The sequence below is a fragment of the Acartia tonsa genome, chromosome 15, assembly GCF_053477335.1.
Source record: "Acartia tonsa isolate MP-2025a chromosome 15, ASM5347733v1, whole genome shotgun sequence".
Lineage (NCBI taxonomy): Eukaryota > Metazoa > Arthropoda > Copepoda > Calanoida > Acartiidae > Acartia > Acartia tonsa.
In genome coordinates this window covers 24,861,230-24,888,854 of record NC_137274.1, presented here as the reverse complement: position 1 = coordinate 24,888,854, position 27,625 = coordinate 24,861,230, and the positions used below count along the sequence as shown (strand labels likewise).

Below are 27,625 nucleotides of genomic sequence, written 5' to 3'. Positions count from 1 at the left end.
AATAAACCAGAAGTTAGTAGAGCATTTCCTCAGAGTAAATGTCTACGGCCATACCATGTTGAAAGCACCAGTTCTCGTCTGATCACTGAAGTTAAGCAACATTGGGCCAAGTTAGTACTTGGATGGGTGACCGCCTGGGAATACTTGGTGTCGTAGGTTCAATATTTTTGGAATTTTGACCCAACCAATCCTAGCCCAAACCTAACTAAACCTCACACAAGTTTGAAAATCATGTTGTCACTTTATGTCTACGGCCATACCATGTTGAAAGCACCAGTTCTCGTCCGATCACTGAAGTTAAGCAACATTGGGCCAAGTTAGTACTTGGATGGGTGACCGCCTGGGAATACTTGGTGTCGTAAACTCTACATCTTTCTTTCTTATCTTGTCACTGAAAACAGAAAAGTTGTGTTAACGTAGAAAATAATTGCTGCAACGTCCGGGAATCGAACCCGGGCCGCCCGCGTGGCAGGCGAGCATTCTACCACTGAACCAACGTTGCTGGCATGCTCTTTGGCTATTCGTATAACCCAACCCCTTGCTGAAAATCATTATTCAGAAATCTGTCAATTTATAACCCAAATACAGATTGATACAGCTTTACACCTGAATATGACTTGCTGTAAGTAGACTTTGGCAGTAGGTAAGGACTTTCTTCAGCCCGGCAAGACAATATCTGAGTGATCCTTGGTTCACTTGTACACACCTTTTAGTGAAGTGAATCAAGCAAGTATAGCTTGGTCAGTTTAGACAAATGTTAACTGCAATTTTAGCCATTCCTACCGTAGGCTATTTGTCAGCATGGTTGGCCAGTTTTATTTTTAAAAATTTGAAGTGGTTGGTTGGAGATGAATGGTTTTGTGGTAAACACATCCTGACATCCTGTCCCTACATGCCTGTTGTAATATGATTCTTTAAGTGGGCTCTCTCATGGAAAGCCTTCAGATAAATTGGATGTAATTCCAATATGATCCACTTACACGGAAATCTTTAGTAAAAGGCGAAAGATTTATTCGTGCTGTAGGTAGATCCTGGACATGCTCAAACAACACAAATAGCTCCATATCCTTGGCAGCTGTTAGGCTTGTTCCATTGACCAATCTAATGTAGTTGTCAGCAAAGGCATGTAGAGATTGTGTCAAAGTTCAGCTTAATCACCAAAAAAACACAAGCCCCTAGAATAACTTGAGGCGGAAAATTATCCATTAAATGACATTCAACTTTGGGGGTTTGCACCACCTAGCATTAAAACATTGAACTACATAAAGGAAGTGGAGCCATTGTGCTTTTTGACTTGTGCAAACTTGATACAGGTTGTACACAATGTATTGAGTGGTCCAGTTTAGAAGTGGGGACAAGTGGGCCGATCCTGGTGGTACTGCAATACCAGGCCAACCCGTGATAAGGCTGGAGCAAGCTCCAAGTCCTCATCCCCTAACAAAAATGAGTTTAATATCGAAGGGGACACATGGTCCCCGTATCAGATATTAAGCTGATAAGAACAGATACTACACTTTGATCTTAGCCAAAAGGCCGAGAAGCGATGCCGAAGAATAGTTCCAGTATGCTACCTTAGAGTCATAACCTGACTATTGTACTGTCTGGCAAAAGATTAGCATGCAGGCTGCCTAATCATTGTTAGAGAGAGTATAGTCAATCTGCCTAGTTCAAAGCAAAGACTTTACTTTAAATTGGGCTTCGATATAAGCCTTTTTCTGGCCAACTACACAAACTTTAGCAACTCCTAATGAGTGAAATTTGAACTAGATGGTTAAGTTACACATTCTAATTCTGTTGTCTGTTCTGTATTTATTAGGGGATGCGCGAACGCAGTCCCCAACTACCAAAAATTGTGCGTTCGAGTTACCCACATTTGGGGTAATCGTAGGGGTCAGCCATGCCCGAGTGCAATGGCACAGCCTCACCCTAGAGGAACCACCTTAGTGATCATGGTTAACCTCCACGCCAGGTAAGTATGATGGAAAGAGTCGATTTCAGTGTATGGGTGACAAAGACTATAGATATTTTGCTGACCAGCTCCACGACTTCACACAAAACATGATTCAGTTGAAGTGTCCCCTCAGAAATGCTATATTTATACTTTTTCAAATAGTTGGTGACATACTTTGTTGATGAAACCTTCGGTAGGAGGTCTTCCATTGAAACAAATGCGACACCTAGAGGCCAAATCATTGGCTACATAATATACATGATTGCTACTTTACAGGTTACTAGTAGCTTTAGGGGGGGGGATTTTTTTGTTTTTGGGAGGGTTGGGGGTGTCCCACCCCCCAAGAAAATAGCTTAAAACCACCGCAGGACCAATAGGTATATACCCTGAAGAGTAGAATCCAATCGGTTCAGTGGTTACCGAGATCTTAAGGGACAGACAGACATCGTTCTGCTTTGTATTACAGATGCATCCTAATTGCCAATAGTGAGCTATCATCAGCTCTGACAGAAATAGCATTACAGTTCACACTGCAACCACTGGATCTATACACACCTCTTAGTGAAGTGAATCAAGCAAATTTAGCTTGGTCAGTTTAGACAAATACAAGATGCAAACTGTCACTTGTTATAACAAGATTACTAAGAGTTAGCACTGGTTGCAACGCAACAAACCAAACAGAAGGATGGTATGGTAATATCCACATTACAATGTGAAAATGCTTTATCAAATGTCTACGGCCATACCATGTTGAAAGCACCAGTTCTCGTCCGATCACTGAAGTTAAGCAACATTGGGCCAAGTTAGTACTTGGATGGGTGACCGCCTGGGAATACTTGGTGTCGTAGACTTAACATTTTTGGAATTTTGACTCAAACAATCCTAGCCCAAACCTAACTAAACCCCACACAATTAATGTCTACGGCCATACCATGTTGAAAGCACCAGTTCTCGTCCGATCACTGAAGTTAATCAACATCGGGCCAAGTTAGATTCCCAGGTTCGATTCCCGGTAACGGAAAAATACATTTTGTCGAACCCCCAAGTAATTATATCAACATCCCCGATCCAAAAAAAAAGGAGATAAAAAAGATAGAGAATTGGATATTTGTAAGTTTTTACTTTTCAGCCAGGGTGACACCAAGCCTGCGTGGCCTAATGGATAAGGCGTCGGTCTCCTAAACCGAAGATTGCGAGTTCGAGTCATCTTTTTAGCAAAAGTTGTTTTGGTTGCAGTGCTTCCAAGGTTTCTTGAAGGCAGTGTAGTAGCAAATATGGAGAGTGAAAGCAAGCTGCTCTAGTGGCGCAATCGGTTAGCGCACGGTACTTATAGACAGTACAACAAGTTATGCCGGGGTTGTGAGTTCGAGCCTCACCTAGAGCAAGCACTTTTTCAACCCTTAAACCTGGCAGGGTCTTCCACGAAAAGAGCAAAAATATTTTTTTTTTACTTAAACAAAGCATTTTATCTTACCAAAATACTAAAATATTCTCTAGCAGTACCTCATAATATCAAATACAGGTACTGTGGTTCGATTTCAAAATTTTTTTGTAACTATGCTTTACTAACCAACAATCAATCAAGGAAAAAAGTTTGTTAAAGAATATAGATAGATTGATATTTTCTTTTTACTACTGTTTTAAATCTATCAAGTTAATAACAAATTCAATAAAATTTGACTGAATAACCATATAAATGTATAAAGATTTGTGATTTAAATTATGCCATGAAAAATCCTCCAATGAGTTATTTAAGCAAACAAAATTTAGCATAAAATTTTGCAACAAAAAGGTGATGTTAGCAAATAATTTCTTGAATAAAATCATAAAACGTTATTTCATTTAATTTTCATTTTTTCACTGTTGTGTTTTTATTTGACATTAAAAATAAAAATCATAAAAAATCTTCCAAATCAAAGAGAAAAAATCTTTGAATTATTGGTCAATTTAAGTTCAAAGATTTTTTTATTGTAAAAAGTTAATTTTTTAAAAATATTTTAGAAAAAAATCTTCTACCAAAAAAAAATTATCATAATCCAAGATGGCGTCAATACATGTAAAATAATATTTTTAAAACAAAAAATTAAAACTTGAATATCTTTTTTCACAGATTGAATTTCAAAAATCGGTCTGACAGTTTTTCCAAAGTCAGTATGATCTATTGAATGAAAAAGGTTTGAAACTGATAGAACATTTCTTTATACTAAAATATATTTTTTCTCCTGTTTTTTTCCCACACTTCCAAAAAATGAAATTCAATAAAAAATTAAATTGTTCTCACGTTAAAAAAATTTTCTCACGGGTCCAAAAAATGAATTTAAACAATTTAAACCTAGCTGCCTAACCTAGCCTAACCTAAGCTATTCCGGTTTGCACCTTGTGTTAAAGACTTTGAAATTGCTAAAGGATTCAGTTGAGTATTAGTCAGCTAATGTATTCAACAGGGGGATGTAGCTCAGTGGTAGAGCGCATGCTTTGCATGTATGAGGCCCCGGGTTCGATCCCCGGCGTCTCCAATTATCAATGATTTTTGTTATTTCTTTGAAGTTGTCTTTTGTTCAAAATGAGTACTTTAGTGAGAAAATATTTGTATGGGGTTATGCGGACACAAAAATGTGGAACGCTTCACGATTTTGCGTGTCATCCTTGCGCAGGGGCCATGCTAATCTTCTCTGTATCGTTCCAATTTTAGTATATGTACTGCCGAAGCAAGTACAATTGAGAATAGAATTTAGTTGTGTATAAAGATCAGCATTTGTTACACAAATTGCAAAAATAATTCTGTTGACCCTGACGTGATTTGAACACGCAGCCTTCTGATCTGGAGTCAGACGCGCTACCGTTGCGCCACAGAGTCAGATGTTTGAATTGCTGCAACTTTGAATTCATGCAAAACTAAAGGAAAGTCTTTTATTTCTTTTTTTCTATCCACTATACAATGCAAGCGACCAATAGAAAAAAGGCGCTGCTTTCGTCCGGCCCCTATGATGAAGACCAGGGGTTGTAGCTCAGCTGGTAGAGCGTCTGATTCGCATTTAGAAGGTCTCGGGTTCAAATCCCGACGACTCCAAATTTTTTTTTCTTTTCAATTTTCAGAAGTATTGGGCAAAACCATGGGCTTGACCGGAGACCTTCTGCGTGTTAGGCAGATGTGATAACCGCTACACCACGGAAACTTGTTACATAGAGTAAACAGCTTTATTGCCCTCTGCTTTTCTTTAAGTGTGCTAGTTACTAGGCAAATATGTATTTGTGGTTTTTCACTTTGGCGTACATAATAATATTGTAAAAAAAGCGTCAGTGGTATAGTGGTGAGCATAGCTGCCTTCCAAGCAGTTGACCCGGATTCGATTCCCGGCTGACGCATTTTCATCTCAGTTGCCTAGGAGTACATTTTTGTACATTCAAAAAGAGTAGTAATCCTGTACTGCCAACAAGCCTCCGTAGCGCAGTAGGCAGCGCGTCAGTCTCATAATTTGAAGGCCGTGAGTTCGAGCCTCACCGGGGGCAGGCAAACACTTTTTCATCTCCTGGTTGTGTTTTGAAAAAAATAGTTTTGTCAGAAGTGGGATTCAAACCCACGCCCTCATCGAGGACCAGAATTCTCACAACCACTCTCTATCAGAGAGCAAGGAAGTTGTCCTTGAGTCTGGCGCCTTAGACCACTCGGCCATCCTGACTGCTAATATAGTGTTCACGGATTAAGAAATTTCATGTTTTGATAACCCAAAAAGGTTAGCCAAAATGCAATGTTAGCATCCCATCTGGGGATCGAACCCAGGACCTTTGGATTAGAAGTCCAACGCGCTATCCTCTGCGCTAATGGGACTTGGTAAGAGAAAAGAAAATAGTAGCATTTGTTGACATAAAACATTATGGAAGGCAAGAAAAAAGAAAATCAAGTAGAGAAGAAAAAAAGCATGTAGTTTTTGCATTGTGCTAATACTTATACATATCATCTCAATCAGGCCCGTTAGCTCAGTTGGTTAGAGCGTCGTGCTAATAACGCGAAGGTCACGGGTTCGATCCCCCTACGGGCCAGCTAATACTTTTACCAAATTGAACAGTTTGCAGTGGCGGAAATATTTAACGGAAAAATTTCACAAGGTTGAAAAATTATCTCTCCCTGACCGGGAATCGAACCCGGGCCTTCCACGTGACAGGCGGAGATCCTCACCACTAGACTATCGAGGAATTCTTATTGACCAGCTATTTTCTAGTCTCTACGTACGTATCACACTGATTGGAGACTTGAACAAAAAATGAGAGCGCCCGAGCAGGGGCTCGAACCCTGGACCGTTAGGTTAAAAGCCTAATGCTCTACCGACTGAGCTACCCGGGCATCATGCTATTTTAAAATTACAGTAACAAAATTGTCTCACCAGATGGCAGCAGCATTTTAGTTCATGGTAGGCTTGGTTTTCTCTCTGTTTATTTTTGGTTAAGTGCAACCTGAGTTGTATAGAATAAATCATCCCTCCATAATTTTCCTGTATTGTAGCATTTTGCATTTAGTATATGTCACATTTTCCAAAGTTAAATGTCTACGGCCATACCATGTTGAAAGCACCAGTTCTCGTCCGATCACTGCAGTTAAGCAACATTGGGCCAAGTTAGTACTTGGATGGGTGACCGCCTGGGAATACTTGGTGTCGTAGGCAAATCTTTTCATCCTTTTTTATAAGTTGAGAAAAAAAATACCAAAGTGTGAAAAATGTAAACCAGCACAGCAAGAGACAACTGCTTATGTTTATTTTTTACACTTAAAGCCCTTATACAATGCAACCACTATGATATAATATGTAGTTACTGTTTTTGTCACCAGATGGCAGCTCTATTTAGTTCCCAGTTAGGCTTTGTTTTCTCCGTGTTGAGGCATGAGTTTTGGGTTGACAACTATTATTGTTCGATAAAATGATATTTTTCAGTACTACACATACCTATTTGGATTAATATTTTAGTTACCTTGTGCTTGTATTTTATGAAAAGAAACTTTTCTGGTCGGACCTTCAACAAATATCAAAATAATATGCTTGTCCAAGTAACTTTACATCATTGTCTAAAACGACCAAGCTAATATTGCTTGATTCACTTCTACAAGAGGTGTGTATCACCTTGAGTCCGCTCGGGTTGGGTGTCTGTCTTAGTCAGTCACAAACATCTTTATTCAGGGTTAAAGAGAACTCACTAATCACTGGAAACCAATCTAGAACTTAGAATCATTTACCGTAGATACCTGTACGTATTTTCTCTTGGTAATGCATTTTCCATTAAGTATAAGCACCAGTTCTCGACCGATCACTGAAGTTAAGCAACATTGGGCCAAGCTAGTACTTGGATGGGTGACTGCCTGGGAATACTTGGTGTCGTAGGCTTTAACATTTTATCCATATTTCAAAATTTGTCTCTTTTTCTTCCTTGTCCGTAGATTCCTGTACTGTTGAGTGTTTTGCATTCATTTCACGCCACATTTTCTCTTCGTAATGCATTTTGCATTTAATTTACGCCACATTTTCCGTTGATATATGTCTACGGCCATACCATGTTGAAAGCACCAGTTCTCGTCCGATCACTGCAGTTAAGCAACATTGGGCCAAGTTAGTACTTGGATGGGTGACCGCCTGGGAATACTTGGTGTCGTAGGCTCTAACATTTTACCCATACTTCAAATTTGTCTCTTTTTCTTTCTTGTCCAAGAGAAATTTATAATCACTGAGAACATAAGGTGAAACCCAAGGGGATGTAGCTCAGATGGTAGAGCGCTCGCTTAGCATGCGAGAGGTACGGGGATCGATACCCCGCATCTCCAAGTATCATTTTTCCCCCTACTACACAAGCACCAAACAAAAAAATAAACACACAAAGAAAAACAAAAGTCTGAAAATTTAAACCAGTAAAACTTTAAACCTTTTTGTTGCATTAGAATGTTATTTAATAAACCAGAAGTTATAAGAGCATTTCCTCAGAGTAAATGTCTACGGCCATACCATGTTGAAAGCACCAGTTCTCGTCTGATCACTGAAGTTAAGCAACATTGGGCCAAGTTAGTACTTGGATGGGTGACCGCCTGGGAATACTTGGTGTCGTAAGCTCAATATTTTTGGAATTTTGACCCAACCAATCCTAGCCCAAACCTAACTAAACCTCACACAAGTTTGAAAATCATGTTGTCACTTTATGTCTACGGCCATACCATGTTGAAAGCACCAGTTCTCGTCCGATCACTGAAGTTAAGCAACATTGGGCCAAGTTAGTACTTGGATGGGTGACCGCCTGGGAATACTTGGTGTTGTAAACTCTACATCTTTCTTTCTTATCTTGTCACTGAAAACAGAAAAGTTGTGTTAACGTAGAAAATAATTGCTGCAACGTCCGGGAATCGAACCCGGGCCGCCCGCGTGGCAGGCGAGCATTCTACCACTGAACCAACGTTGCTGGCATGCTCTTTGGCTATTCGTATAACCCAACCCCTTGCTGAAAATCATTATTCAGAAATCTGTCAATTTATAACCCAAATACAGATTGATATAGCTTTACACCTGAATATGACTTGCTGTAAGTAGACTTTGGCAGTAGGTAAGGACTTTCTTCAGCCCGGCAAGACAATATCAGAGTGATCCTTGGTTCACTTGTACACACCTTTTAGTGAAGTGAATCAAGCAAGTATAGCTTGGTCAGTTTAGACAAATGGTAACTGCAATTTTAGCCATTCCTACCGTAGGCTATTTGTCAGCATGGTTGGCCAGTTTTATTTTTACAAATTTGAAGTGGTTGGTTGGAGATGAATGGTTTTGTGGTAAACACATCCTGACATCCTGTCCCTACATGCCTGTTGTAATATGATTCTTTAAGTGGGCTCTCTCATGGAAAGCCTTCAGATAAATTGGATGTAATTCCAATATGATCCACTTACACGGAAATCTTTAGTAAAAGGCGAAAGATTTATTCGTGCTGTAGGTAGATCCTGGACATGCTCAAACAACACAAATAGCTCCATATCCTTGGCAGCTGTTAGGCTTGTTCCATTGACCAATCTAATGTAGTTGTCAGCAAAGACATGTAGAGATTGTGTCAAAGTTCAGCTTATTCACCAAAAAAACACAAGCCCCTAGAATAACTTGAGGCGGAAAATTATCCATTAAATGACATTCAACTTTAGGGGTTTGCACCACCTAGCATTAAAACATTGAACTACATAAAGGAAGTGGAGCCATTGTGCTTTTGGCAGCATGCTTTTTGACTTGTGCAAACTTGATACAGGTTGTACATAATGTATTGAGTGGTCCAGTTTAGAAGTGGGGACAAGTGGTCCGATCCTGGTGGTACTGCAATACCAGGCCAACCCGTGATAAGGCTGGAGCAAGCTCCAAGTCCTCATCCCCTAACAAAAATGAGTTTAATATCGAAGGGGACACATGGTCCCCGTATCAGATATTAAGCTGATAAGAACAGATACCACACTTTGATCTTAGCCAAAAGGCCGAGAAGCGATGCCGAAGAATAGTTCCAGTATGCTACCTTAGAGTCATAACCTGACTATTGTACTGTCTGGCAAAAGATTAGCATGCAGGCTGCCTAATCATTGTTAGAGAGAGTATAGTCAATCTGCCTAGTTCAAAGCAAAGACTTTACTTTAAATTGGGCTTCGATATAAGCCTTTTTCTGGCCAACTACACAAACTTTAGCAACTCCTAATGAGTGAAATTTGAACTAGATGGTTAAGTTACACATTCTAATTCTGTTGTCTGTTCTGTATTTATTAGGGGATGCGCGAACGCAGTCCCCAACTACCAAAAATTGTGCGTTCGAGTTACCCACATTTGGGGTAATCGTAGGGGTCAGCCATGCCCGAGTGCAATGGCACAGCCTCACCCTAGAGGAACCACCTTAGTGATCATGGTTAACCTCCACGCCAGGTAAGTATGATGGAAAGAGTCGATTTCAGTGTATGGGTGACAAAGACTATAGATATTTTGCTGACCAGCTCCACGACTTCACACAAAACATGATTCAGTTGAAGTGTCCCCTCAGAAATGCTATATTTATACTTTTTCAAATAGTTGGTGACATACTTTGTTGATGAAACCTTCGGTAGGAGGTCTTCCATTGAAACAAATGCGACACCTAGAGGCCAAATCATTGGCTACATAATATACATGATTGCTACTTTACAGGTTACTAGTAGCTTTAGGGGGGGGGATTTTTTTGTTTTTGGGAGGGTTGGGGGTGTCCCACCCCCCAAGAAAATAGCTTAAAACCACCGCAGGACCAATAGGTATATACCCTGAAGAGTAGAATCCAATCGGTTCAGTGGTTACCGAGATCTTAAGGGACAGACAGACATCTTTCTGCTTTGTATTACAGATGCATCCTAATTGCCAATAGTGAGCTATCATCAGCTCTGACAGAAATAGCATTACAGTTCACACTGCAACCACTGGATCTATACACACCTCTTAGTGAAGTGAATCAAGCAAATTTAGCTTGGTCAGTTTAGACAAATACAAGATGCAAACTGTCACTTGTTATAACAAGATTACCAAGAGTTAGCACTGGTTGCAACGCAACAAACCAAACAGAAGGATGGTATGGTAATATCCACATTACAATGTGAAAATGCTTTATCAAATGTCTACGGCCATACCATGTTGAAAGCACCAGTTCTCGTCCGATCACTGAAGTTAAGCAACATTGGGCCAAGTTAGTACTTGGATGGGTGACCGCCTGGGAATACTTGGTGTCGTAGACTTAACATTTTTGGAATTTTGACTCAAACAATCCTAGCCCAAACCTAACTAAACCCCACACAATTAATGTCTACGGCCATACCATGTTGAAAGCACCAGTTCTCGTCCGATCACTGAAGTTAATCAACATCGGGCCAAGTTAGATTCCCAGGTTCGATTCCCGGTAACGGAAAAATACATTTTGTCGAACCCCCAAGTAATTATATCAACATCCCCGATCCAAAAAAAAAGGAGATAAAAAAGATAGAGAATTGGATATTTGTAAGTTTTTACTTTTCAGCCAGGGTGACACCAAGCCTGCGTGGCCTAATGGATAAGGCGTCGGTCTCCTAAACCGAAGATTGCGAGTTCGAGTCATCTTTTTAGCAAAAGTTGTTTTGGTTGCAGTGCTTCCAAGGTTTCTTGAAGGCAGTGTAGTAGCAAATATGGAGAGTGAAAGCAAGCTGCTCTAGTGGCGCAATCGGTTAGCGCACGGTACTTATAGACAGTACAACAAGTTATGCCGGGGTTGTGAGTTCGAGCCTCACCTAGAGCAAGCACTTTTTCAACCCTTAAACCTGGCAGGGTCTTCCACGAAAAGAGCAAAAATATTTTTTTTTTACTTAAACAAAGCATTTTATCTTACCAAAATACTAAAATATTCTCTAGCAGTACCTCATAATATCAAATACAGGTACTGTGGTTCGATTTCAAAATTTTTTTGTAACTATGCTTTACTAACCAACAATCAATCAAGGAAAAAAGTTTGTTAAAGAATATAGATAGATTGATATTTTCTTTTTACTACTGTTTTAAATCTATCAAGTTAATAACAAATTCAATAAAATTTGACTGAATAACCATATAAATGTATAAAGATTTGTGATTTAAATTATGCCATGAAAAATCCTCCAATGAGTTATTTAAGCAAACAAAATTTAGCATAAAATTTTGCAACAAAAAGGTGATGTTAGCAAATAATTTCTTGAATAAAATCATAAAACGTTATTTCATTTAATTTTCATTTTTTCACTGTTGTGTTTTTATTTGACATTAAAAATAAAAATCATAAAAAATCTTCCAAATCAAAGAGAAAAAATCTTTGAATTATTGGTCAATTTAAGTTCAAAGATTTTTTTATTGTAAAAAGTTAATTTTTTAAAAATATTTTAGAAAAAAATCTTCTACCAAAAAAAAATTATCATAATCCAAGATGGCGTCAATACATGTAAAATAATATTTTTAAAACAAAAAATTAAAACTTGAATATCTTTTTTCACAGATTGAATTTCAAAAATCGGTCTGACAGTTTTTCCAAAGTCAGTATGATCTATTGAATGAAAAAGGTTTGAAACTGATAGAACATTTCTTTATACTAAAATATATTTTTTCTCCTGTTTTTTTCCCACACTTCCAAAAAATGAAATTCAATAAAAAATTAAATTGTTCTCACGTTAAAAAAATTTTCTCACGGGTCCAAAAAATGAATTTAAACAATTTAAACCTAGCTGCCTAACCTAGCCTAACCTAAGCTATTCCGGTTTGCACCTTGTGTTAAAGACTTTGAAATTGCTAAAGGATTCAGTTGAGTATTAGTCAGCTAATGTATTCAACAGGGGGATGTAGCTCAGTGGTAGAGCGCATGCTTTGCATGTATGAGGCCCCGGGTTCGATCCCCGGCGTCTCCAATTATCAATGATTTTTGTTATTTCTTTGAAGTTGTCTTTTGTTCAAAATGAGTACTTTAGTGAGAAAATATTTGTATGGGGTTATGCGGACACAAAAATGTGGAACGCTTCACGATTTTGCGTGTCATCCTTGCGCAGGGGCCATGCTAATCTTCTCTGTATCGTTCCAATTTTAGTATATGTACTGCCGAAGCAAGTACAATTGAGAATAGAATTTAGTTGTGTATAAAGATCAGCATTTGTTACACAAATTGCAAAAATAATTCTGTTGACCCTGACGTGATTTGAACACGCAGCCTTCTGATCTGGAGTCAGACGCGCTACCGTTGCGCCACAGAGTCAGATGTTTGAATTGCTGCAACTTTGAATTCATGCAAAACTAAAGGAAAGTCTTTTATTTCTTTTTTTCTATCCACTATACAATGCAAGCGACCAATAGAAAAAAGGCGCTGCTTTCGTCCGGCCCCTATGATGAAGACCAGGGGTTGTAGCTCAGCTGGTAGAGCGTCTGATTCGCATTTAGAAGGTCTCGGGTTCAAATCCCGACGACTCCAAATTTTTTTTTCTTTTCAATTTTCAGAAGTATTGGGCAAAACCATGGGCTTGACCGGAGACCTTCTGCGTGTTAGGCAGATGTGATAACCGCTACACCACGGAAACTTGTTACATAGAGTAAACAGCTTTATTGCCCTCTGCTTTTCTTTAAATTATCAATGATTTTTGTTATTTCTTTGAAGTTGTCTTTTGTTCAAAATGAGTACTTTAGTGAGAAAATATTTGTATGGGGTTATGCGGACACAAAAATGTGGAACGCTTCACGATTTTGCGTGTCATCCTTGCGCAGGGGCCATGCTAATCTTCTCTGTATCGTTCCAATTTTAGTATATGTACTGCCGAAGCAAGTACAATTGAGAATAGAATTTAGTTGTGTATAAAGATCAGCATTTGTTACACAAATTGCAAAAATAATTCTGTTGACCCTGACGTGATTTGAACACGCAGCCTTCTGATCTGGAGTCAGACGCGCTACCGTTGCGCCACAGAGTCAGATGTTTGAATTGCTGCAACTTTGAATTCATGCAAAACTAAAGGAAAGTCTTTTATTTCTTTTTTTCTATCCACTATACAATGCAAGCGACCAATAGAAAAAAGGCGCTGCTTTCGTCCGGCCCCTATGATGAAGACCAGGGGTTGTAGCTCAGCTGGTAGAGCGTCTGATTCGCATTTAGAAGGTCTCGGGTTCAAATCCCGACGACTCCAAATTTTTTTTTCTTTTCAATTTTCAGAAGTATTGGGCAAAACCATGGGCTTGACCGGAGACCTTCTGCGTGTTAGGCAGATGTGATAACCGCTACACCACGGAAACTTGTTACATAGAGTAAACAGCTTTATTGCCCTCTGCTTTTCTTTAAGTGTGCTAGTTACTAGGCAAATATGTATTTGTGGTTTTTCACTTTGGCGTACATAATAATATTGTAAAAAAAGCGTCAGTGGTATAGTGGTGAGCATAGCTGCCTTCCAAGCAGTTGACCCGGATTCGATTCCCGGCTGACGCATTTTCATCTCAGTTGCCTAGGAGTACATTTTTGTACATTCAAAAAGAGTAGTAATCCTGTACTGCCAACAAGCCTCCGTAGCGCAGTAGGCAGCGCGTCAGTCTCATAATTTGAAGGCCGTGAGTTCGAGCCTCACCGGGGGCAGGCAAACACTTTTTCATCTCCTGGTTGTGTTTTGAAAAAAATAGTTTTGTCAGAAGTGGGATTCAAACCCACGCCCTCATCGAGGACCAGAATTCTCACAACCACTCTCTATCAGAGAGCAAGGAAGTTGTCCTTGAGTCTGGCGCCTTAGACCACTCGGCCATCCTGACTGCTAATATAGTGTTCACGGATTAAGAAATTTCATGTTTTGATAACCCAAAAAGGTTAGCCAAAATGCAATGTTAGCATCCCATCTGGGGATCGAACCCAGGACCTTTGGATTAGAAGTCCAACGCGCTATCCTCTGCGCTAATGGGACTTGGTAAGAGAAAAGAAAATAGTAGCATTTGTTGACATAAAACATTATGGAAGGCAAGAAAAAAGAAAATCAAGTAGAGAAGAAAAAAAGCATGTAGTTTTTGCATTGTGCTAATACTTATACATATCATCTCAATCAGGCCCGTTAGCTCAGTTGGTTAGAGCGTCGTGCTAATAACGCGAAGGTCACGGGTTCGATCCCCCTATGGGCCAGCTAATACTTTTACCAAATTGAACAGTTTGCAGTGGCGGAAATATTTAACGGAAAAATTTCACAAGGTTGAAAAATTATCTCTCCCTGACCGGGAATCGAACCCGGGCCTTCCACGTGACAGGCGGAGATCCTCACCACTAGACTATCGAGGAATTCTTATTGACCAGCTATTTTCTAGTCTCTACGTACGTATCACACTGATTGGAGACTTGAACAAAAAATGAGAGCGCCCGAGCAGGGGCTCGAACCCTGGACCGTTAGGTTAAAAGCCTAACGCTCTACCGACTGAGCTACCCGGGCATCATGCTATTTTAAAATTACAGTAACAAAATTGTCTCACCAGATGGCAGCAGCATTTTAGTTCATGGTAGGCTTGGTTTTCTCTCTGTTTATTTTTGGTTAAGTGCAACCTGAGTTGTATAGAATAAATCATCCCTCCATAATTTTCCTGTATTGTAGCATTTTGCATTTAGTATATGTCACATTTTCCAAAGTTAAATGTCTACGGCCATACCATGTTGAAAGCACCAGTTCTCGTCCGATCACTGCAGTTAAGCAACATTGGGCCAAGTTAGTACTTGGATGGGTGACCGCCTGGGAATACTTGGTGTTGTAGGCAAATCTTTTCATCCTTTTTTATAAGTTGAGAAAAAAAATACCAAAGTGTGAAAAATGTAAACCAGCACAGCAAGAGACAACTGCTTATGTTTATTTTTTACACTTAAAGCCCTTATACAATGCAACCACTATGATATAATATGTAGTTACTGTTTTTGTCACCAGATGGCAGCTCTATTTAGTTCCCAGTTAGGCTTTGTTTTCTCCGTGTTGAGGCATGAGTTTTGGGTTGACAACTATTATTGTTCGATAAAATGATATTTTTCAGTACTACACATACCTATTTGGATTAATATTTTAGTTACCTTGTGCTTGTATTTTATGAAAAGAAACTTTTCTGGTCGGACCTTCAACAAATATCAAAATAATATGCTTGTCCAAGTAACTTTACATCATTGTCTAAAACGACCAAGCTAATATTGCTTGATTCACTTCTACAAGAGGTGTGTATCACCTTGAGTCCGCTCGGGTTGGGTGTCTGTCTTAGTCAGTCACAAACATCTTTATTCAGGGTTAAAGAGAACTCACTAATCACTGGAAACCAATCTAGAACTTAGAATCATTTACCGTAGATACCTGTACGTATTTTCTCTTGGTAATGCATTTTCCATTAAGTATAAGCACCAGTTCTCGACCGATCACTGAAGTTAAGCAACATTGGGCCAAGCTAGTACTTGGATGGGTGACTGCCTGGGAATACTTGGTGTCGTAGGCTTTAACATTTTATCCATATTTCAAAATTTGTCTCTTTTTCTTCCTTGTCCGTAGATTCCTGTACTGTTGAGTGTTTTGCATTCATTTCACGCCACATTTTCTCTTCGTAATGCATTTTGCATTTAATTTACGCCACATTTTCCGTTGATATATGTCTACGGCCATACCATGTTGAAAGCACCAGTTCTCGTCCGATCACTGCAGTTAAGCAACATTGGGCCAAGTTAGTACTTGGATGGGTGACCGCCTGGGAATACTTGGTGTCGTAGGCTCTAACATTTTACCCATACTTCAAATTTGTCTCTTTTTCTTTCTTGTCCAAGAGAAATTTATAATCACTGAGAACATAAGGTGAAACCCAAGGGGATGTAGCTCAGATGGTAGAGCGCTCGCTTAGCATGCGAGAGGTACGGGGATCGATACCCCGCATCTCCAAGTATCATTTTTCCCCCTACTACACAAGCACCAAACAAAAAAATAAACACACAAAGAAAAACAAAAGTCTGAAAATTTAAACCAGTAAAACTTTAAACCTTTTTGTTGCATTAGAATGTTATTTAATAAACCAGAAGTTATAAGAGCATTTCCTCAGAGTAAATGTCTACGGCCATACCATGTTGAAAGCACCAGTTCTCGTCTGATCACTGAAGTTAAGCAACATTGGGCCAAGTTAGTACTTGGATGGGTGACCGCCTGGGAATACTTGGTGTCGTAAGCTCAATATTTTTGGAATTTTGACCCAACCAATCCTAGCCCAAACCTAACTAAACCTCACACAAGTTTGAAAATCATGTTGTCACTTTATGTCTACGGCCATACCATGTTGAAAGCACCAGTTCTCGTCCGATCACTCCATTGTGTTCGCATGCTGGAGGACAAGGTGTTGGACCTTGACGTTGCAAGGCTGGAGGTGGTGAAAACCAAGGAGGTGTATGGGTTATTTAACTCCACCCCGCCCCCTCCCAAGGTCATGGACAAGAGATCTTTGAATTGGGAGAGGGTTTGGGTGAGGTTAAATGATCCAATTCTTTGTCGAGAATCTTTGGACATTTGCTTTTCAATTTTACATGACATATATCCAACTAGGGAGAGATTAAAGAGGTGCAGACAGCATTTGACGGGCTTCTGTCCTCAATGTCCTAGGACATTGGAGACAGCTGTCCATTTATTTGCTGAATGCCCCTCTATTCTCCATATTTGGATATATGTCAAGAATTTATTAATAAGAAATGACATAATTGCATCAATTTTGGTTGATGATCAATTGTGTTTGTTTTTTGATTTGGACGTGGAGAGAAATAAGATTAAACTTTATCTTTTTATTATTTCAAAATACATTTTATTTGTGCATCTTAACAAAAAGCAAATTCAAAATTCAACTGTAGGGCATTTTAAATCTTTTTTGGTGCACAAAATACCAACAAATTTAGGTCTTTTAATCTAGTTTCTCTTCATGTAAAAATCACGAAACCTTTCTTATTTTTTGCCGCTATTTTTCAACATATAATTTTCTTTGATTAAAAAACTATAATAGTTTATTTTTGAAGACATTATTTTCTTTGCTTTTTAGTTTCATTTTTTGCATTCTAATTAAAACGAAAATTTCTTTATTATTATTCAACTTAATTTTAATGAATATTGAATATTTCTTTTAGTTATATATTCTTATACATTTTACGAGTATGATTATAGTAATAAGAAATCAGATTTTATCATATTTTAGCCAAATTTAGACCTTAGTGCTTATTTTTTTGAGTTTATTTAAAACTTTACTTTAATTAAGACCGAAATTTTACATGATTTAGTGAAATGTTTTAGTTTAATGAATTTTATTTCAGCTTCGGTTTTAAATACAAATTTTAATTTCTCTTTATCTATCAAATGTTTTTTTATGTATTTTACAGATTTAAATTTTATAAATCTACGAGAAACAGCACTAAACTAGGTTGGTTTGTATTTGTAAACAAGCTTTCCATTTTATTTATCATGATTTTCGTGATTAAAAGTCAAGAAGTTTTTGTTTAAAGATTAACAATAAGAAAGCTTTTTTCTCTATTGATATTTTGATTTTAAATGTTTTAATTTGCTTTCTTTTTAATTTTGATGGATCATTTATAATGATTACGAGAAATTGGGTAAATTTACCCCCAAAACAATTTAGTACCTAGTCAATATTTAGATTTTTTTTCGAGGCAAAGAATTTAAATTTAAAATAATCACGAAACCTATCTATAGTTTATATTTTGCATGAAATTGTATTTCATGATATTGCTGAATTTATTTAACTTTTTATTTATATAAATTATTTATATTTATTCATTTATGTTTCTAAATATGGTTTAAAAGCATATTTCATTATGATTATTACCGAATTTTAATTTTTATTGAGTAGTGTAATTCAAAACTTGTTTGACAGGTTTCCTAGATTTACTCAAATTTATTAATTTTAATCTAAAATTTTCAAGTAAACTTAAAGTATTAATATTATACTTCGTAATTTTAACAAAAGTTTATAAATTTTAATTATTTTATTGGTTTATTTTTGTTTTCAAAGTTTTTTTTGTTTTATTTTTGATTACTTAATTTCATAGATTAAGACAAAAAATGCATAGTTAAATAATTATTTTATTTTATTTACAGATTTTGCAAATTACAGTATATATTTATCACTTTCTAATAATTTCATTTTAAAAGTAAAATTTTCGCCTAGATATTTAAATTTTATTGATTTAAATTTAAAGTTTTATTTAGGATTTATAGTTTGAATCATCTTTACAAAGGTGATATTTAATAATTAGAAAAAGGAAGGCAATGAATTTTGCTGCATATATTTCATTCTATTTCGGTTTTATGCAAATAAAATGTGGCCTTTTCATTTCCTTGCTTATTTGGTTGACTTGACCAATATAAAGTAGGGTACATTGGTGTATCCATTTAATGATTACATATTTTTGGAGTAAAAATTCAATTTTCGGGTTTTTTCTTCACAGAAGAGATATCATTATGTTCTTCTGCTATATTTATTTGTTTGATGGTTCTTGCAAAAAAGATAATTTGCAGTGATTTTGTCTTTTTGCAAGAATTATATATTTTTTTTTCTCATTTGTATACATATTGTAACTTTAAAAGCCCTTATTGTGGGTTCACTTTTAATAAAACTCTGTAGCGCTTTGGATGAATAAATTTTAAAAGAAAAAAATCACTGAAGTTAAGCAACATTGGGCCAAGTTAGTACTTGGATGGGTGACCGCCTGGGAATACTTGGTGTTGTAAACTCTACATCTTTCTTTCTTATCTTGTCACTGAAAACAGAAAAGTTGTGTTAACGTAGAAAATAATTGCTGCAACGTCCGGGAATCGAACCCGGGCCGCCCGCGTGGCAGGCGAGCATTCTACCACTGAACCAACGTTGCTGGCATGCTCTTTGGCTATTCGTATAACCCAACCCCTTGCTGAAAATCATTATTCAGAAATCTGTCAATTTATAACCCAAATACAGATTGATATAGCTTTACACCTGAATATGACTTGCTGTAAGTAGACTTTGGCAGTAGGTAAGGACTTTCTTCAGCCCGGCAAGACAATATCAGAGTGATCCTTGGTTCACTTGTACACACCTTTTAGTGAAGTGAATCAAGCAAGTATAGCTTGGTCAGTTTAGACAAATGGTAACTGCAATTTTAGCCATTCCTACCGTAGGCTATTTGTCAGCATGGTTGGCCAGTTTTATTTTTACAAATTTGAAGTGGTTGGTTGGAGATGAATGGTTTTGTGGTAAACACATCCTGACATCCTGTCCCTACATGCCTGTTGTAATATGATTCTTTAAGTGGGCTCTCTCATGGAAAGCCTTCAGATAAATTGGATGTAATTCCAATATGATCCACTTACACGGAAATCTTTAGTAAAAGGCGAAAGATTTATTCGTGCTGTAGGTAGATCCTGGACATGCTCAAACAACACAAATAGCTCCATATCCTTGGCAGCTGTTAGGCTTGTTCCATTGACCAATCTAATGTAGTTGTCAGCAAAGACATGTAGAGATTGTGTCAAAGTTCAGCTTATTCACCAAAAAAACACAAGCCCCTAGAATAACTTGAGGCGGAAAATTATCCATTAAATGACATTCAACTTTAGGGGTTTGCACCACCTAGCATTAAAACATTGAACTACATAAAGGAAGTGGAGCCATTGTGCTTTTGGCAGCATGCTTTTTGACTTGTGCAAACTTGATACAGGTTGTACATAATGTATTGAGTGGTCCAGTTTAGAAGTGGGGACAAGTGGGCCGATCCTGGTGGTACTGCAATACCAGGCCAACCCGTGATAAGGCTGGAGCAAGCTCCAAGTCCTCATCCCCTAACAAAAATGAGTTTAATATCGAAGGGGACACATGGTCCCCGTATCAGATATTAAGCTGATAAGAACAGATACTACACTTTGATCTTAGCCAAAAGGCCGAGAAGCGATGCCGAAGAATAGTTCCAGTATGCTACCTTAGAGTCATAACCTGACTATTGTACTGTCTGGCAAAAGATTAGCATGCAGGCTGCCTAATCATTGTTAGAGAGAGTATAGTCAATCTGCCTAGTTCAAAGCAAAGACTTTACTTTAAATTGGGCTTCGATATAAGCCTTTTTCTGGCCAACTACACAAACTTTAGCAACTCCTAATGAGTGAAATTTGAACTAGATGGTTAAGTTACACATTCTAATTCTGTTGTCTGTTCTGTATTTATTAGGGGATGCGCGAACGCAGTCCCCAACTACCAAAAATTGTGCGTTCGAGTTACCCACATTTGGGGTAATCGTAGGGGTCAGCCATGCCCGAGTGCAATGGCACAGCCTCACCCTAGAGGAACCACCTTAGTGATCATGGTTAACCTCCACGCCAGGTAAGTATGATGGAAAGAGTCGATTTCAGTGTATGGGTGACAAAGACTATAGATATTTTGCTGACCAGCTCCACGACTTCACACAAAACATGATTCAGTTGAAGTGTCCCCTCAGAAATGCTATATTTATACTTTTTCAAATAGTTGGTGACATACTTTGTTGATGAAACCTTCGGTAGGAGGTCTTCCATTGAAACAAATGCGACACCTAGAGGCCAAATCATTGGCTACATAATATACATGATTGCTACTTTACAGGTTACTAGTAGCTTTAGGGGGGGGGATTTTTTTGTTTTTGGGAGGGTTGGGGGTGTCCCACCCCCCAAGAAAATAGCTTAAAACCACCGCAGGACCAATAGGTATATACCCTGAAGAGTAGAATCCAATCGGTTCAGTGGTTACCGAGATCTTAAGGGACAGACAGACATCATTCTGCTTTGTATTACAGATGCATCCTAATTGCCAATAGTGAGCTATCATCAGCTCTGACAGAAATAGCATTACAGTTCACACTGCAACCACTGGATCTATACACACCTCTTAGTGAAGTGAATCATGCAAATTTAGCTTGGTCAGTTTAGACAAATACAAGATGCAAACTGTCACTTGTTATAACAAGATTACCAAGAGTTAGCACTGGTTGCAACGCAACAAACCAAACAGAAGGATGGTATGGTAATATCCACATTACAATGTGAAAATGCTTTATCAAATGTCTACGGCCATACCATGTTGAAAGCACCAGTTCTCGTCCGATCACTGAAGTTAAGCAACATTGGGCCAAGTTAGTACTTGGATGGGTGACCGCCTGGGAATACTTGGTGTCGTAGACTTAACATTTTTGGAATTTTGACTCAAACAATCCTAGCCCAAACCTAACTAAACCCCACACAATTAATGTCTACGGCCATACCATGTTGAAAGCACCAGTTCTCGTCCGATCACTGAAGTTAATCAACATCGGGCCAAGTTAGATTCCCAGGTTCGATTCCCGGTAACGGAAAAATACATTTTGTCGAACCCCCAAGTAATTATATCAACATCCCCGATCCAAAAAAAAAGGAGATAAAAAAGATAGAGAATTGGATATTTGTAAGTTTTTACTTTTCAGCCAGGGTGACACCAAGCCTGCGTGGCCTAATGGATAAGGCGTCGGTCTCCTAAACCGAAGATTGCGAGTTCGAGTCATCTTTTTAGCAAAAGTTGTTTTGGTTGCAGTGCTTCCAAGGTTTCTTGAAGGCAGTGTAGTAGCAAATATGGAGAGTGAAAGCAAGCTGCTCTAGTGGCGCAATCGGTTAGCGCACGGTACTTATAGACAGTACAACAAGTTATGCCGGGGTTGTGAGTTCGAGCCTCACCTAGAGCAAGCACTTTTTCAACCCTTAAACCTGGCAGGGTCTTCCACGAAAAGAGCAAAAATATTTTTTTTTTACTTAAACAAAGCATTTTATCTTACCAAAATACTAAAATATTCTCTAGCAGTACCTCATAATATCAAATACAGGTACTGTGGTTCGATTTCAAAATTTTTTTGTAACTATGCTTTACTAACCAACAATCAATCAAGGAAAAAAGTTTGTTAAAGAATATAGATAGATTGATATTTTCTTTTTACTACTGTTTTAAATCTATCAAGTTAATAACAAATTCAATAAAATTTGACTGAATAACCATATAAATGTATAAAGATTTGTGATTTAAATTATGCCATGAAAAATCCTCCAATGAGTTATTTAAGCAAACAAAATTTAGCATAAAATTTTGCAACAAAAAGGTGATGTTAGCAAATAATTTCTTGAATAAAATCATAAAACGTTATTTCATTTAATTTTCATTTTTTCACTGTTGTGTTTTTATTTGACATTAAAAATAAAAATCATAAAAAATCTTCCAAATCAAAGAGAAAAAATCTTTGAATTATTGGTCAATTTAAGTTCAAAGATTTTTTTATTGTAAAAAGTTAATTTTTTAAAAATATTTTAGAAAAAAATCTTCTACCAAAAAAAAATTATCATAATCCAAGATGGCGTCAATACATGTAAAATAATATTTTTAAAACAAAAAATTAAAACTTGAATATCTTTTTTCACAGATTGAATTTCAAAAATCGGTCTGACAGTTTTTCCAAAGTCAGTATGATCTATTGAATGAAAAAGGTTTGAAACTGATAGAACATTTCTTTATACTAAAATATATTTTTTCTCCTGTTTTTTTCCCACACTTCCAAAAAATGAAATTCAATAAAAAATTAAATTGTTCTCACGTTAAAAAAATTTTCTCACGGGTCCAAAAAATGAATTTAAACAATTTAAACCTAGCTGCCTAACCTAGCCTAACCTAAGCTATTCCGGTTTGCACCTTGTGTTAAAGACTTTGAAATTGCTAAAGGATTCAGTTGAGTATTAGTCAGCTAATGTATTCAACAGGGGGATGTAGCTCAGTGGTAGAGCGCATGCTTTGCATGTATGAGGCCCCGGGTTCGATCCCCGGCGTCTCCAATTATCAATGATTTTTGTTATTTCTTTGAAGTTGTCTTTTGTTCAAAATGAGTACTTTAGTGAGAAAATATTTGTATGGGGTTATGCGGACACAAAAATGTGGAACGCTTCACGATTTTGCGTGTCATCCTTGCGCAGGGGCCATGCTAATCTTCTCTGTATCGTTCCAATTTTAGTATATGTACTGCCGAAGCAAGTACAATTGAGAATAGAATTTAGTTGTGTATAAAGATCAGCATTTGTTACACAAATTGCAAAAATAATTCTGTTGACCCTGACGTGATTTGAACACGCAGCCTTCTGATCTGGAGTCAGACGCGCTACCGTTGCGCCACAGAGTCAGATGTTTGAATTGCTGCAACTTTGAATTCATGCAAAACTAAAGGAAAGTCTTTTATTTCTTTTTTTCTATCCACTATACAATGCAAGCGACCAATAGAAAAAAGGCGCTGCTTTCGTCCGGCCCCTATGATGAAGACCAGGGGTTGTAGCTCAGCTGGTAGAGCGTCTGATTCGCATTTAGAAGGTCTCGGGTTCAAATCCCGACGACTCCAAATTTTTTTTTCTTTTCAATTTTCAGAAGTATTGGGCAAAACCATGGGCTTGACCGGAGACCTTCTGCGTGTTAGGCAGATGTGATAACCGCTACACCACGGAAACTTGTTACATAGAGTAAACAGCTTTATTGCCCTCTGCTTTTCTTTAAGTGTGCTAGTTACTAGGCAAATATGTATTTGTGGTTTTTCACTTTGGCGTACATAATAATATTGTAAAAAAAGCGTCAGTGGTATAGTGGTGAGCATAGCTGCCTTCCAAGCAGTTGACCCGGATTCGATTCCCGGCTGACGCATTTTCATCTCAGTTGCCTAGGAGTACATTTTTGTACATTCAAAAAGAGTAGTAATCCTGTACTGCCAACAAGCCTCCGTAGCGCAGTAGGCAGCGCGTCAGTCTCATAATTTGAAGGCCGTGAGTTCGAGCCTCACCGGGGGCAGGCAAACACTTTTTCATCTCCTGGTTGTGTTTTGAAAAAAATAGTTTTGTCAGAAGTGGGATTCAAACCCACGCCCTCATCGAGGACCAGAATTCTCACAACCACTCTCTATCAGAGAGCAAGGAAGTTGTCCTTGAGTCTGGCGCCTTAGACCACTCGGCCATCCTGACTGCTAATATAGTGTTCACGGATTAAGAAATTTCATGTTTTGATAACCCAAAAAGGTTAGCCAAAATGCAATGTTAGCATCCCATCTGGGGATCGAACCCAGGACCTTTGGATTAGAAGTCCAACGCGCTATCCTCTGCGCTAATGGGACTTGGTAAGAGAAAAGAAAATAGTAGCATTTGTTGACATAAAACATTATGGAAGGCAAGAAAAAAGAAAATCAAGTAGAGAAGAAAAAAAGCATGTAGTTTTTGCATTGTGCTAATACTTATACATATCATCTCAATCAGGCCCGTTAGCTCAGTTGGTTAGAGCGTCGTGCTAATAACGCGAAGGTCACGGGTTCGATCCCCCTACGGGCCAGCTAATACTTTTACCAAATTGAACAGTTTGCAGTGGCGGAAATATTTAACGGAAAAATTTCACAAGGTTGAAAAATTATCTCTCCCTGACCGGGAATCGAACCCGGGCCTTCCACGTGACAGGCGGAGATCCTCACCACTAGACTATCGAGGAATTCTTATTGACCAGCTATTTTCTAGTCTCTACGTACGTATCACACTGATTGGAGACTTGAACAAAAAATGAGAGCGCCCGAGCAGGGGCTCGAACCCTGGACCGTTAGGTTAAAAGCCTAACGCTCTACCGACTGAGCTACCCGGGCATCATGCTATTTTAAAATTACAGTAACAAAATTGTCTCACCAGATGGCAGCAGCATTTTAGTTCATGGTAGGCTTGGTTTTCTCTCTGTTTATTTTTGGTTAAGTGCAACCTGAGTTGTATAGAATAAATCATCCCTCCATAATTTTCCTGTATTGTAGCATTTTGCATTTAGTATATGTCACATTTTCCAAAGTTAAATGTCTACGGCCATACCATGTTGAAAGCACCAGTTCTCGTCCGATCACTGCAGTTAAGCAACATTGGGCCAAGTTAGTACTTGGATGGGTGACCGCCTGGGAATACTTGGTGTTGTAGGCAAATCTTTTCATCCTTTTTTATAAGTTGAGAAAAAAAATACCAAAGTGTGAAAAATGTAAACCAGCACAGCAAGAGACAACTGCTTATGTTTATTTTTTACACTTAAAGCCCTTATACAATGCAACCACTATGATATAATATGTAGTTACTGTTTTTGTCACCAGATGGCAGCTCTATTTAGTTCCCAGTTAGGCTTTGTTTTCTCCGTGTTGAGGCATGAGTTTTGGGTTGACAACTATTATTGTTCGATAAAATGATATTTTTCAGTACTACACATACCTATTTGGATTAATATTTTAGTTACCTTGTGCTTGTATTTTATGAAAAGAAACTTTTCTGGTCGGACCTTCAACAAATATCAAAATAATATGCTTGTCCAAGTAACTTTACATCATTGTCTAAAACGACCAAGCTAATATTGCTTGATTCACTTCTACAAGAGGTGTGTATCACCTTGAGTCCGCTCGGGTTGGGTGTCTGTCTTAGTCAGTCACAAACATCTTTATTCAGGGTTAAAGAGAACTCACTAATCACTGGAAACCAATCTAGAACTTAGAATCATTTACCGTAGATACCTGTACGTATTTTCTCTTGGTAATGCATTTTCCATTAAGTATAAGCACCAGTTCTCGACCGATCACTGAAGTTAAGCAACATTGGGCCAAGCTAGTACTTGGATGGGTGACTGCCTGGGAATACTTGGTGTCGTAGGCTTTAACATTTTATCCATATTTCAAAATTTGTCTCTTTTTCTTCCTTGTCCGTAGATTCCTGTACTGTTGAGTGTTTTGCATTCATTTCACGCCACATTTTCTCTTCGTAATGCATTTTGCATTTAATTTACGCCACATTTTCCGTTGATATATGTCTACGGCCATACCATGTTGAAAGCACCAGTTCTCGTCCGATCACTGCAGTTAAGCAACATTGGGCCAAGTTAGTACTTGGATGGGTGACCGCCTGGGAATACTTGGTGTCGTAGGCTCTAACATTTTACCCATACTTCAAATTTGTCTCTTTTTCTTTCTTGTCCAAGAGAAATTTATAATCACTGAGAACATAAGGTGAAACCCAAGGGGATGTAGCTCAGATGGTAGAGCGCTCGCTTAGCATGCGAGAGGTACGGGGATCGATACCCCGCATCTCCAAGTATCATTTTTCCCCCTACTACACAAGCACCAAACAAAAAAATAAACACACAAAGAAAAACAAAAGTCTGAAAATTTAAACCAGTAAAACTTTAAACCTTTTTGTTGCATTAGAATGTTATTTAATAAACCAGAAGTTATAAGAGCATTTCCTCAGAGTAAATGTCTACGGCCATACCATGTTGAAAGCACCAGTTCTCGTCTGATCACTGAAGTTAAGCAACATTGGGCCAAGTTAGTACTTGGATGGGTGACCGCCTGGGAATACTTGGTGTCGTAAGCTCAATATTTTTGGAATTTTGACCCAACCAATCCTAGCCCAAACCTAACTAAACCTCACACAAGTTTGAAAATCATGTTGTCACTTTATGTCTACGGCCATACCATGTTGAAAGCACCAGTTCTCGTCCGATCACTGAAGTTAAGCAACATTGGGCCAAGTTAGTACTTGGATGGGTGACCGCCTGGGAATACTTGGTGTTGTAAACTCTACATCTTTCTTTCTTATCTTGTCACTGAAAACAGAAAAGTTGTGTTAACGTAGAAAATAATTGCTGCAACGTCCGGGAATCGAACCCGGGCCGCCCGCGTGGCAGGCGAGCATTCTACCACTGAACCAACGTTGCTGGCATGCTCTTTGGCTATTCGTATAACCCAACCCCTTGCTGAAAATCATTATTCAGAAATCTGTCAATTTATAACCCAAATACAGATTGATATAGCTTTACACCTGAATATGACTTGCTGTAAGTAGACTTTGGCAGTAGGTAAGGACTTTCTTCAGCCCGGCAAGACAATATCAGAGTGATCCTTGGTTCACTTGTACACACCTTTTAGTGAAGTGAATCAAGCAAGTATAGCTTGGTCAGTTTAGACAAATGGTAACTGCAATTTTAGCCATTCCTACCGTAGGCTATTTGTCAGCATGGTTGGCCAGTTTTATTTTTACAAATTTGAAGTGTTTGGTTGGAGATGAATGGTTTTGTGGTAAACACATCCTGACATCCTGTC

General features: G+C 38.2%; 57 non-coding genes across 57 annotated transcripts; 31 read left to right on the top strand and 26 right to left on the bottom strand.

The window, feature by feature from the left end:
- The first annotated feature begins 40 nt into the window (after positions 1 to 40).
- On the top strand, positions 41 to 159 carry LOC145308597 (5S ribosomal RNA). Its single transcript, XR_013876419.1, has one exon. It is a non-coding gene; the product is annotated as a 5S ribosomal RNA (ribosomal RNA).
- Positions 160 to 246: 87 nt separating this feature from the next.
- LOC145308534 (5S ribosomal RNA) lies at positions 247 to 365 on the top strand. Its single transcript, XR_013876360.1, has one exon. It is a non-coding gene; the product is annotated as a 5S ribosomal RNA (ribosomal RNA).
- A 66-nt stretch (positions 366 to 431) lies between these two features.
- Positions 432 to 502, bottom strand: TRNAG-GCC (transfer RNA glycine (anticodon GCC)). Its single transcript has one exon. It is a non-coding gene; the product is annotated as a tRNA-Gly (tRNA).
- A 418-nt stretch (positions 503 to 920) lies between these two features.
- On the bottom strand, positions 921 to 1,038 carry LOC145308104 (U5 spliceosomal RNA). The gene has a single exon (XR_013875937.1). It is a non-coding gene; the product is annotated as a U5 spliceosomal RNA (small nuclear RNA).
- Positions 1,039 to 1,353: 315 nt separating this feature from the next.
- LOC145308027 (U2 spliceosomal RNA) lies at positions 1,354 to 1,545 on the bottom strand. Its single transcript, XR_013875861.1, has one exon. It is a non-coding gene; the product is annotated as a U2 spliceosomal RNA (small nuclear RNA).
- A 267-nt stretch (positions 1,546 to 1,812) lies between these two features.
- LOC145307932 (U1 spliceosomal RNA) lies at positions 1,813 to 1,977 on the bottom strand. Its single transcript, XR_013875776.1, has one exon. It is a non-coding gene; the product is annotated as a U1 spliceosomal RNA (small nuclear RNA).
- A 706-nt stretch (positions 1,978 to 2,683) lies between these two features.
- On the top strand, positions 2,684 to 2,802 carry LOC145308647 (5S ribosomal RNA). Its single transcript, XR_013876470.1, has one exon. It is a non-coding gene; the product is annotated as a 5S ribosomal RNA (ribosomal RNA).
- A 443-nt stretch (positions 2,803 to 3,245) lies between these two features.
- TRNAI-UAU (transfer RNA isoleucine (anticodon UAU)) lies at positions 3,246 to 3,335 on the top strand. The gene is given in 2 exon segments: positions 3,246 to 3,283; positions 3,300 to 3,335. It is a non-coding gene; the product is annotated as a tRNA-Ile (tRNA).
- A 1,060-nt stretch (positions 3,336 to 4,395) lies between these two features.
- TRNAA-UGC (transfer RNA alanine (anticodon UGC)) lies at positions 4,396 to 4,467 on the top strand. The gene has a single exon. It is a non-coding gene; the product is annotated as a tRNA-Ala (tRNA).
- Positions 4,468 to 4,560: 93 nt separating this feature from the next.
- LOC145308204 (U6 spliceosomal RNA) lies at positions 4,561 to 4,667 on the bottom strand. Its single transcript, XR_013876048.1, has one exon. It is a non-coding gene; the product is annotated as a U6 spliceosomal RNA (small nuclear RNA).
- Positions 4,668 to 4,736: 69 nt separating this feature from the next.
- TRNAW-CCA (transfer RNA tryptophan (anticodon CCA)) lies at positions 4,737 to 4,808 on the bottom strand. The gene has a single exon. It is a non-coding gene; the product is annotated as a tRNA-Trp (tRNA).
- Positions 4,809 to 4,948: 140 nt separating this feature from the next.
- On the top strand, positions 4,949 to 5,021 carry TRNAA-CGC (transfer RNA alanine (anticodon CGC)). The gene has a single exon. It is a non-coding gene; the product is annotated as a tRNA-Ala (tRNA).
- Positions 5,022 to 5,707: 686 nt separating this feature from the next.
- TRNAR-UCU (transfer RNA arginine (anticodon UCU)) lies at positions 5,708 to 5,780 on the bottom strand. The gene has a single exon. It is a non-coding gene; the product is annotated as a tRNA-Arg (tRNA).
- Positions 5,781 to 5,918: 138 nt separating this feature from the next.
- TRNAI-AAU (transfer RNA isoleucine (anticodon AAU)) lies at positions 5,919 to 5,992 on the top strand. Its single transcript has one exon. It is a non-coding gene; the product is annotated as a tRNA-Ile (tRNA).
- A 501-nt stretch (positions 5,993 to 6,493) lies between these two features.
- On the top strand, positions 6,494 to 6,612 carry LOC145308559 (5S ribosomal RNA). Its single transcript, XR_013876384.1, has one exon. It is a non-coding gene; the product is annotated as a 5S ribosomal RNA (ribosomal RNA).
- Positions 6,613 to 7,478: 866 nt separating this feature from the next.
- Positions 7,479 to 7,597, top strand: LOC145308449 (5S ribosomal RNA). The gene has a single exon (XR_013876281.1). It is a non-coding gene; the product is annotated as a 5S ribosomal RNA (ribosomal RNA).
- A 90-nt stretch (positions 7,598 to 7,687) lies between these two features.
- Positions 7,688 to 7,760, top strand: TRNAA-AGC (transfer RNA alanine (anticodon AGC)). Its single transcript has one exon. It is a non-coding gene; the product is annotated as a tRNA-Ala (tRNA).
- Positions 7,761 to 7,924: 164 nt separating this feature from the next.
- On the top strand, positions 7,925 to 8,043 carry LOC145308673 (5S ribosomal RNA). The gene has a single exon (XR_013876495.1). It is a non-coding gene; the product is annotated as a 5S ribosomal RNA (ribosomal RNA).
- Positions 8,044 to 8,130: 87 nt separating this feature from the next.
- Positions 8,131 to 8,249, top strand: LOC145308600 (5S ribosomal RNA). The gene has a single exon (XR_013876422.1). It is a non-coding gene; the product is annotated as a 5S ribosomal RNA (ribosomal RNA).
- Positions 8,250 to 8,315: 66 nt separating this feature from the next.
- Positions 8,316 to 8,386, bottom strand: TRNAG-GCC (transfer RNA glycine (anticodon GCC)). Its single transcript has one exon. It is a non-coding gene; the product is annotated as a tRNA-Gly (tRNA).
- A 418-nt stretch (positions 8,387 to 8,804) lies between these two features.
- On the bottom strand, positions 8,805 to 8,922 carry LOC145308103 (U5 spliceosomal RNA). Its single transcript, XR_013875936.1, has one exon. It is a non-coding gene; the product is annotated as a U5 spliceosomal RNA (small nuclear RNA).
- A 329-nt stretch (positions 8,923 to 9,251) lies between these two features.
- Positions 9,252 to 9,443, bottom strand: LOC145308053 (U2 spliceosomal RNA). Its single transcript, XR_013875886.1, has one exon. It is a non-coding gene; the product is annotated as a U2 spliceosomal RNA (small nuclear RNA).
- A 267-nt stretch (positions 9,444 to 9,710) lies between these two features.
- Positions 9,711 to 9,875, bottom strand: LOC145307931 (U1 spliceosomal RNA). Its single transcript, XR_013875775.1, has one exon. It is a non-coding gene; the product is annotated as a U1 spliceosomal RNA (small nuclear RNA).
- Positions 9,876 to 10,581: 706 nt separating this feature from the next.
- On the top strand, positions 10,582 to 10,700 carry LOC145308636 (5S ribosomal RNA). The gene has a single exon (XR_013876459.1). It is a non-coding gene; the product is annotated as a 5S ribosomal RNA (ribosomal RNA).
- A 443-nt stretch (positions 10,701 to 11,143) lies between these two features.
- On the top strand, positions 11,144 to 11,233 carry TRNAI-UAU (transfer RNA isoleucine (anticodon UAU)). Its single transcript is given in 2 exon segments — positions 11,144 to 11,181; positions 11,198 to 11,233. It is a non-coding gene; the product is annotated as a tRNA-Ile (tRNA).
- A 1,060-nt stretch (positions 11,234 to 12,293) lies between these two features.
- Positions 12,294 to 12,365, top strand: TRNAA-UGC (transfer RNA alanine (anticodon UGC)). Its single transcript has one exon. It is a non-coding gene; the product is annotated as a tRNA-Ala (tRNA).
- Positions 12,366 to 12,458: 93 nt separating this feature from the next.
- LOC145308203 (U6 spliceosomal RNA) lies at positions 12,459 to 12,565 on the bottom strand. The gene has a single exon (XR_013876047.1). It is a non-coding gene; the product is annotated as a U6 spliceosomal RNA (small nuclear RNA).
- Positions 12,566 to 12,634: 69 nt separating this feature from the next.
- On the bottom strand, positions 12,635 to 12,706 carry TRNAW-CCA (transfer RNA tryptophan (anticodon CCA)). The gene has a single exon. It is a non-coding gene; the product is annotated as a tRNA-Trp (tRNA).
- A 140-nt stretch (positions 12,707 to 12,846) lies between these two features.
- Positions 12,847 to 12,919, top strand: TRNAA-CGC (transfer RNA alanine (anticodon CGC)). The gene has a single exon. It is a non-coding gene; the product is annotated as a tRNA-Ala (tRNA).
- Positions 12,920 to 13,164: 245 nt separating this feature from the next.
- LOC145308202 (U6 spliceosomal RNA) lies at positions 13,165 to 13,271 on the bottom strand. The gene has a single exon (XR_013876046.1). It is a non-coding gene; the product is annotated as a U6 spliceosomal RNA (small nuclear RNA).
- A 69-nt stretch (positions 13,272 to 13,340) lies between these two features.
- Positions 13,341 to 13,412, bottom strand: TRNAW-CCA (transfer RNA tryptophan (anticodon CCA)). Its single transcript has one exon. It is a non-coding gene; the product is annotated as a tRNA-Trp (tRNA).
- A 140-nt stretch (positions 13,413 to 13,552) lies between these two features.
- On the top strand, positions 13,553 to 13,625 carry TRNAA-CGC (transfer RNA alanine (anticodon CGC)). The gene has a single exon. It is a non-coding gene; the product is annotated as a tRNA-Ala (tRNA).
- Positions 13,626 to 14,311: 686 nt separating this feature from the next.
- TRNAR-UCU (transfer RNA arginine (anticodon UCU)) lies at positions 14,312 to 14,384 on the bottom strand. The gene has a single exon. It is a non-coding gene; the product is annotated as a tRNA-Arg (tRNA).
- Positions 14,385 to 14,824: 440 nt separating this feature from the next.
- Positions 14,825 to 14,897, bottom strand: TRNAK-UUU (transfer RNA lysine (anticodon UUU)). Its single transcript has one exon. It is a non-coding gene; the product is annotated as a tRNA-Lys (tRNA).
- A 200-nt stretch (positions 14,898 to 15,097) lies between these two features.
- Positions 15,098 to 15,216, top strand: LOC145308604 (5S ribosomal RNA). The gene has a single exon (XR_013876426.1). It is a non-coding gene; the product is annotated as a 5S ribosomal RNA (ribosomal RNA).
- An 866-nt stretch (positions 15,217 to 16,082) lies between these two features.
- Positions 16,083 to 16,201, top strand: LOC145308447 (5S ribosomal RNA). The gene has a single exon (XR_013876279.1). It is a non-coding gene; the product is annotated as a 5S ribosomal RNA (ribosomal RNA).
- Positions 16,202 to 16,291: 90 nt separating this feature from the next.
- Positions 16,292 to 16,364, top strand: TRNAA-AGC (transfer RNA alanine (anticodon AGC)). The gene has a single exon. It is a non-coding gene; the product is annotated as a tRNA-Ala (tRNA).
- Positions 16,365 to 16,528: 164 nt separating this feature from the next.
- On the top strand, positions 16,529 to 16,647 carry LOC145308672 (5S ribosomal RNA). Its single transcript, XR_013876494.1, has one exon. It is a non-coding gene; the product is annotated as a 5S ribosomal RNA (ribosomal RNA).
- A 2,624-nt stretch (positions 16,648 to 19,271) lies between these two features.
- Positions 19,272 to 19,342, bottom strand: TRNAG-GCC (transfer RNA glycine (anticodon GCC)). The gene has a single exon. It is a non-coding gene; the product is annotated as a tRNA-Gly (tRNA).
- Positions 19,343 to 19,760: 418 nt separating this feature from the next.
- Positions 19,761 to 19,878, bottom strand: LOC145308102 (U5 spliceosomal RNA). The gene has a single exon (XR_013875935.1). It is a non-coding gene; the product is annotated as a U5 spliceosomal RNA (small nuclear RNA).
- Positions 19,879 to 20,207: 329 nt separating this feature from the next.
- On the bottom strand, positions 20,208 to 20,399 carry LOC145308026 (U2 spliceosomal RNA). Its single transcript, XR_013875860.1, has one exon. It is a non-coding gene; the product is annotated as a U2 spliceosomal RNA (small nuclear RNA).
- A 267-nt stretch (positions 20,400 to 20,666) lies between these two features.
- LOC145307930 (U1 spliceosomal RNA) lies at positions 20,667 to 20,831 on the bottom strand. The gene has a single exon (XR_013875774.1). It is a non-coding gene; the product is annotated as a U1 spliceosomal RNA (small nuclear RNA).
- Positions 20,832 to 21,537: 706 nt separating this feature from the next.
- Positions 21,538 to 21,656, top strand: LOC145308625 (5S ribosomal RNA). The gene has a single exon (XR_013876448.1). It is a non-coding gene; the product is annotated as a 5S ribosomal RNA (ribosomal RNA).
- Positions 21,657 to 22,099: 443 nt separating this feature from the next.
- Positions 22,100 to 22,189, top strand: TRNAI-UAU (transfer RNA isoleucine (anticodon UAU)). Its single transcript is given in 2 exon segments — positions 22,100 to 22,137; positions 22,154 to 22,189. It is a non-coding gene; the product is annotated as a tRNA-Ile (tRNA).
- Positions 22,190 to 23,249: 1,060 nt separating this feature from the next.
- Positions 23,250 to 23,321, top strand: TRNAA-UGC (transfer RNA alanine (anticodon UGC)). The gene has a single exon. It is a non-coding gene; the product is annotated as a tRNA-Ala (tRNA).
- A 93-nt stretch (positions 23,322 to 23,414) lies between these two features.
- Positions 23,415 to 23,521, bottom strand: LOC145308199 (U6 spliceosomal RNA). Its single transcript, XR_013876044.1, has one exon. It is a non-coding gene; the product is annotated as a U6 spliceosomal RNA (small nuclear RNA).
- A 69-nt stretch (positions 23,522 to 23,590) lies between these two features.
- TRNAW-CCA (transfer RNA tryptophan (anticodon CCA)) lies at positions 23,591 to 23,662 on the bottom strand. Its single transcript has one exon. It is a non-coding gene; the product is annotated as a tRNA-Trp (tRNA).
- A 140-nt stretch (positions 23,663 to 23,802) lies between these two features.
- TRNAA-CGC (transfer RNA alanine (anticodon CGC)) lies at positions 23,803 to 23,875 on the top strand. Its single transcript has one exon. It is a non-coding gene; the product is annotated as a tRNA-Ala (tRNA).
- Positions 23,876 to 24,561: 686 nt separating this feature from the next.
- Positions 24,562 to 24,634, bottom strand: TRNAR-UCU (transfer RNA arginine (anticodon UCU)). Its single transcript has one exon. It is a non-coding gene; the product is annotated as a tRNA-Arg (tRNA).
- A 138-nt stretch (positions 24,635 to 24,772) lies between these two features.
- Positions 24,773 to 24,846, top strand: TRNAI-AAU (transfer RNA isoleucine (anticodon AAU)). Its single transcript has one exon. It is a non-coding gene; the product is annotated as a tRNA-Ile (tRNA).
- A 228-nt stretch (positions 24,847 to 25,074) lies between these two features.
- Positions 25,075 to 25,147, bottom strand: TRNAK-UUU (transfer RNA lysine (anticodon UUU)). Its single transcript has one exon. It is a non-coding gene; the product is annotated as a tRNA-Lys (tRNA).
- A 200-nt stretch (positions 25,148 to 25,347) lies between these two features.
- Positions 25,348 to 25,466, top strand: LOC145308603 (5S ribosomal RNA). The gene has a single exon (XR_013876425.1). It is a non-coding gene; the product is annotated as a 5S ribosomal RNA (ribosomal RNA).
- Positions 25,467 to 26,332: 866 nt separating this feature from the next.
- Positions 26,333 to 26,451, top strand: LOC145308446 (5S ribosomal RNA). Its single transcript, XR_013876278.1, has one exon. It is a non-coding gene; the product is annotated as a 5S ribosomal RNA (ribosomal RNA).
- A 90-nt stretch (positions 26,452 to 26,541) lies between these two features.
- TRNAA-AGC (transfer RNA alanine (anticodon AGC)) lies at positions 26,542 to 26,614 on the top strand. The gene has a single exon. It is a non-coding gene; the product is annotated as a tRNA-Ala (tRNA).
- A 164-nt stretch (positions 26,615 to 26,778) lies between these two features.
- LOC145308671 (5S ribosomal RNA) lies at positions 26,779 to 26,897 on the top strand. Its single transcript, XR_013876493.1, has one exon. It is a non-coding gene; the product is annotated as a 5S ribosomal RNA (ribosomal RNA).
- Positions 26,898 to 26,984: 87 nt separating this feature from the next.
- Positions 26,985 to 27,103, top strand: LOC145308599 (5S ribosomal RNA). The gene has a single exon (XR_013876421.1). It is a non-coding gene; the product is annotated as a 5S ribosomal RNA (ribosomal RNA).
- Positions 27,104 to 27,169: 66 nt separating this feature from the next.
- TRNAG-GCC (transfer RNA glycine (anticodon GCC)) lies at positions 27,170 to 27,240 on the bottom strand. Its single transcript has one exon. It is a non-coding gene; the product is annotated as a tRNA-Gly (tRNA).
- Positions 27,241 to 27,625: the final 385 nt, after the last annotated feature.